The sequence below is a fragment of the Macrobrachium nipponense genome, chromosome 18 (assembly GCF_015104395.2).
Source record: "Macrobrachium nipponense isolate FS-2020 chromosome 18, ASM1510439v2, whole genome shotgun sequence".
Lineage (NCBI taxonomy): Eukaryota > Metazoa > Arthropoda > Malacostraca > Decapoda > Palaemonidae > Macrobrachium > Macrobrachium nipponense.
The window spans coordinates 1667846-1674424 of NC_087211.1; the positions used below are offsets into that span (position 1 = coordinate 1667846).

Below are 6579 nucleotides of genomic sequence, written 5' to 3' on the forward strand. Positions count from 1 at the left end.
AGGCGACGGTGGACAGTAAGATGGAGGAAAGAGAATATGAACGGAGGTACAGTAAAAGGAATGAAAAAGGTCTGCAGCTAGGTGCCTAAGAAAGGAACCCAGCAAAGAAACTTACGCAATGCCTACAGTGCCTAGCGCGAGGTGGACTGATGTCACTACTTCCCGCTCGGGATAATAAGAAGCCGAATAAACTGCATGTTTACCTCAATGCGAGAAGCTGAAGCATTCTGTTGACGTCATTAAAGAAAGATCACAAATACGAATTGACAAAATCCGTAAATTCTGACGCCTGGTAGCCGCTGCTCATCGAGCCAAGGATAAAAAGCAAACTTCAGACTCTACTACACAAAGGTTATTTCCTGGAGTAAACGAACGAAGGAAAAGAAGAGAGAGAGAGAGAGAGACGCACAAAGAACAGAGAGGGTCAAAGTGCCCAGCCGTTGTTTCTGAGAGGAGCAATTCAACGCATCACTTATACAAGTGACTTAAGTAACAGATAAAAGGGATGCCTGAATGAGACCGTCTTTCTAAGAGCCTTTGACTCTGACGAAGGACAATAGACAGAAAGAAAGGAAGAAGTCGTTTAGTGGAAAATATCAAATGGAAAAGAAAAAAAATGGATCACAGACGCGTTCATTTGAAGAGTCCCTTACTCTCCCTCTCTCACTCTTTCTCTCTCTCATTGTCATACAAGACACTTGTTCATAAAGGAAGCATTTTCAGGTTTCATTTCTTTCTGTCTTTCTTTATATTCTAATGAGCTGTTTCTTCTGTTCTTATTGTCCAAGAGAAATAAAATACCACGGGTCCATTAAAGCTATTTTACATAGAAAGGGGCGCTGTTTATTCAAATATGCAGTCATGATATATATTTCAAATGATTCTTTTCTTGCTGTATTTATCTTTTTAAGTTTAAGTTTCGTCAACCTTTTAGCATTTTAAGCTACTCAGTAAAGAAAAACTAAATCTCTAATTACTAAACTTGCGATATACTTTTGCATAAATAGCAAGTAAAATCTTCAATTCGAGTAAAGCAAGTTTACTATATTATTTTTCGTGGTTTTACAAGTGACTGTAGTAAGTGAAGTTGCTTATTGATGAACACTTGTCAAACCCAACATTTTCATATAACTTCGAAGCCACAATCACTTCAATTGGATATCATAAGTAGCAAACCTCGAAAGAATCTGTAATTTCATCGTCCCTTGTTGCAAAGGCAAACTCTTTCTTGCCTCTGTCCAAATCCTCAGCTGAAGAAACCCCTCGTGGACAGAGTCAACAGACCATAACAAACCCGATAGGACTCCAAAGGGAAATCAGTCTGCGGAGATAGAGACAAGTTGAAGGAAAAGGTTATAAATAAAAAAAAAAAATGTGAGTGAACAGAAAATAAAATGTTGGAATGTACACAAGATTCCACGACGGCATCAGGCAGACAATTCCATAATCGAGTTGCAAAGAAGATAAATATGTGCTAAATTACCATCATGGATTTTAGTCAATAACACCTTCCAGAATAGAGACAGTGACGTGCAGAGTATATATATATACATACATACAAATACTTTTATATATATATATATATATTATATATATATATATATTATATATATATATATATATATATATTAATAATTATTAATAATATATATACATATATATATATATAATATTATATATATATATATATATATAATATATATATATATATATATATATAACCATACATCTCACTACCGCATTCGTATAACCAGCTGTCAGGGGAAACGTGACATAAAAGTATGATATTTGGGTTCAGGGCAGAGATGAAAGCGCCCAGGGAAGTTTTATGTATTTTGCCTCAAGGCTAAAATCGTGTCATGCTTAAAGTCTTGCATTTGCGAAGGCGACTCGAAACGAATATTGTGAATGCGGATTCAGGCATGAATAAGTCAGTTTTTATCTATATAATCGTGAATGTCTTAAAAATAAGATGGCAGATTATATATATATATATATATAATATATATATATAAATATATTATATATATATATATATATATATATATATATATTATATATATATATATATAAATATATGTATATAATATTTAAACTATTAGTATATATAATATCTATATATAATATACATATATATCTATTATAATATATATATTATATTATTAGTATATATATATATATATATATATATATAAATATTATATATATATATATACATATATATATATATAAATATATATATATATTATATATATATATATATATATATATTTATTACACACACACTCATTACCACACACACACATATATATATATATACATATATATATGTATATATATATATATATATATTTATATATATATATATATATATATATATATATGTACTCATATTCTTAATGACTAAAATATATAATAATGAATAAAAACAACAAACATTATTGCAATATATATACCAATAACTGACATTAGTTTTTATTAATAGCGCAAGCAAAAAAACACAATATCTTATACATTCACAGTATTGTATACAAAGATGACCACATGAATTAATATGAATTAGGCCTCTTTACCTCTTGGCGCCACCGAGAGGACCCGAACTTGTTGCTCAAAGAGATCATAATGTTTCTTCATCGCTGTGGACAGAATTCGAACCAGTGCAGGCAGAGCCCAATGAATTTCGAGTCCATCTCCTTAACCACTCGGACACCACAGCACTATTATAAAGCTTTAGGGACAGTAAGTAGTACTCAGTAGGTTCTAAATTCTTTCATGACTTGTGTGGCTTTGCTGGCAGCGTCCTTGCCTTCCAACTGATAGAACGAACTGGGTTCGATCCTGATGTGAGTCAGAAAGTAATGCTAATTCTACTATGTGCGTCCACTGCTCAGAAATGTGAATGTGGTGACTACTTGATACCCAGATAATGTCCTCCAGTACCTGGCCCAAAACACCTTACGAAAACTTAAAGGAAACCCAGAAAGGTAAAAGGTAACGAAATAGAATGAATCATGAAAAGTTAGAAAGGTAAAGACATAAAAAATCAAGGCAATGTAAAAGGGTAAAACGTAAAAAAAAAAAAAAAAAAATCACAAGGTAAAATAGCACAAACTGAAGAATGCTTAAAGGGGCCACTCGCCCTCCAGTGCCATAAGGCTCGACAGCGAGCTCTTCCCTTTCATAAATTTCTTAGATTAACCTCTTTATGAGCGAAGGGTCAGCCCAAGAGAGAACTGTAGGGGCTGGGGGTTGTGGGGGTGTGGGTGTGTTATCTCTGGACTCAAAATGCCACTAATCATCAAGATAAAAGACTGATTTTCCAGGTCAGCCATTGGGCCGGAGAAGAAGAACCCAGATGTGGACGAGAGGTCTCGAAGATATGGACGCTTTAGTCATTCTCTCTCTCTCTCTCTCTCTCTCTCTCTCTCTCTCTCTTCCCCTGTAAGTTTCCAATCGGTTTCTATTTCTCTCTCTCTCCCCTTTTCTTGTATACTTTTCCCACTAGTTTCCCTCTCTCTCCCTCCTTGTATGCTCTCTATTGGTCAGTCTGTCTGTCTGTCATCTCCTGTTCGTTTCTTATTGGTCTCTCTCTCTCTCTCTCTCTCTCTCTCTCTCTCTCTCTCTCTCTCTCTCTCTCTCTCTCTGTGTTCTTGTTTAGTTTTTCTTTGCAGTTATCAAACAATATTCACCAGATTTATATCTGAACCTGACTGAACTCTTCATACATCCAGTAAATGAAATAGATAGATAGCTAAATAGAAAAAAAAGAATTAAAATTAATGTAACTTTCAATTATTAGAATTCCCCAAGAGTAGAATTTCCAAGCACAGAAAACATTTCATCTTCGGAGCTGGAGGTCTCACGAGTATCTGCAGTTTTTGTGTCAAAATCCTGTTTCTTTGAGATCTGAATATTTATGTGACAACAGCAACAAAATAGAAAACTTAAAAAGAAAAAATTCAGGTCTTAGTCAGTTCCTTTTTCGTTATGGCTGTTAATGTCATGTTTTCTTTCTTCTTTATTTTCCTCTGTTCATACCGAGTGGATTACCAGCGTTTAAGGAAAGAAGAAGAAAAATAACGTCGTATTTTGTCTCGTTGTTCTCCGTAACTCATGCGAGTTTTTCACTTATTCATCTAATTCCAAAAAAAAAAAAAAAAAAAAAAACAGAAAAGAAAACATGTCATGTTCGTGCCGAGCACCTGTCAGCTCCATAATTCACTCAAGACTAAATTCCGTCGTCTATTTAGAGGCCGCCTGGAACATGTTTTATGGATGGCAACTTAGGCCAGAGTCATCTTCTGAGAGACGGTGTTTTCTTTCCTGACTTGCTTTCTGTTTTCATTTTTTTTTTCATAAGGTTTTGCTTCCCCTCTGAACCGAGGACTGGTGATGTTCTGCAATTATGGTATGGATGCTATATTATTTTACCGAAGTGGAAATCATTTATGCCACGTAGAAAATTGGCATCAGTATATAGTAGTTTGTAATTAGATTTGCTGAACAGCATTGCCATTATGCAGGGAATGCACTTCGCCGTCGAAGTTCTAAAGCTAACTTTTTTTTCACAATTTTTCACATTTTGTCTCTAATACTGTAAAAAAACAAATAATGAAGGACAACCAAAACTGTACTGCAGAATTCTGTAAAACTGGCAATTTGAATTTAAGTGAACGCTGACCATTGCATAGCGGGTTATTTGCATGATTGAATATCGAATACTATTTAAGTTTGTTTTATTTTCACATTCCCCTCTAGTGATATACATAAATGAAGTCCTATACTTTCCTTTTAATGATTGTAAGCTGCTGAAAGATATGTCAGAGACTTACAAAAGTTAATCAGAAATTATTGCAGTAAATATATTGAAAAAAATCTATAAATTTAACTCTCTTTACCACAAATAAATGATGTTCGATTTTTTTCGTTTCAGGTAAGTTCGCCGCCGAAGCCAGAAAACGAGAACATGGAAAACCTGGAACTCCGGGACACATATGCTGACGCCGAGAAGGAGCAGAAGCAGCCATAATATCAGCCAAACACACACACACACACACACACACACACACACACACTAAACACAAGCGAAACGGGCAATTCAAGTAAATTCTGATTTTTGGGGAAAGTCGAGTACCACCATTTTATATTTCTTTAATTGCAGAAATAATGAAAAGACAGCAAAAGCACTGACGGATCTGAAGACGACTTTTTGAAGCAATATTCTTCTGCTGCATTTTAATTTTGGTGCCATTACTGGATTCGTCTTCCAAGTATCAAAGGTAAAAAGCCTCATTTACATTTATATCGAGAGAGAGAGAGAGAGAGAGAAGAGAGAGAGAGAGAGAGAGAGAGAGAGAGAGAGAGAATATTAACCATTATCATCTTGCATACTTTCTTCCACGCATTTATTCATCTGATACTCAAGGTAGTTTTCATTCACGCTTGCATTTGCTGAAAGAAAATAGAACGAAAACTCAGCGCACTGGATTCAGTTATATGTGGAAATGAAACAGCCAGACCATGATTAAGAATTTACGATTCTACACTTCCAACTATTACGATCTGTATCTGTATGCGAACATAAATGAAAGTACTTTAACAATACTATATCTAAATTATCTTGTGTGCATTTTATATATATATAATATATATATATATATATATATATATATATATTATATATATATATATATATATATATATATATTAATATTATACACATATATATATGTGTGTGTGTGATGCTTAATGTATGTATATGATAACACTATATATATATATATATATATATATAATTATACTATAATATATTACAAACCAAAAGTTGTCTCATATATACATATAGTATATATATATGACCTTCGAGGCTGGGGCATGACTTCCTGGGTGTTGTGTCACGACGGCTCGCATTGTCATTAGCTGCTGGGCTGCTTGTCTCATCTGGTATTCCTTGATTGTGGGTGTCGCTCGGTCTGGGTATTAATTGTACTATTATTTATATTCATGGGTCTTCTTAAGTTGGTGGGAGGAAAAGTCGACAAAAAACTCTAACTCGTGATTTATTACCAAAATCGACGTACCCGCGACCTTACCATGAAGAACAACCCAATCTCCCTAGCAAGAGACCTCTTGAAACAGTCTAATGTAGTCTACCAATTCTTATGCCCCGTCCGTGGACGCCCCGGCTCTTACGTTGGTATGACTTCTATGAAACTGTCCAAGAGGATTTCTTGCCACGCACAAGAAGGTGCAATTAAAAACCATACCATGACAGCACACCAGGAAGCTATCTTCCGCGACGGTGTTATCAAGAATACTAAGATAATAGAGAGGGCTCCTGACCAGCGACGTTTACGACTGCTCGAGGCACTCCTCATACAGCAAGAAAAACCCCCATTAAATACGACACAGGAACTGCTTTTCCTCCCCACCAACTTAAGAAGACCCATGAATATAAATAATAGTACAATTAATACCAGACCGAGCGACACCGCCACGCAAGGAATACCAGATGAGACAAACAGCCCAGCAGCCAATGCCAATGCGAGCCGACGTGACACAACACCCAGGGAAGTCACG

The 6579-nt window shown here is 35.1% G+C and overlaps 1 non-coding gene across 1 annotated transcript; it reads right to left on the reverse strand.

Annotated features, from left to right (window-relative positions):
* Positions 1-2634: 2634 nt before the first annotated feature.
* Trnas-cga (transfer RNA serine (anticodon CGA)) lies at positions 2635-2716 on the reverse strand. The gene has a single exon. It is a non-coding gene; the product is annotated as a tRNA-Ser (tRNA).
* Between the last annotated feature and the right edge of the window lie 3863 nt (positions 2717-6579).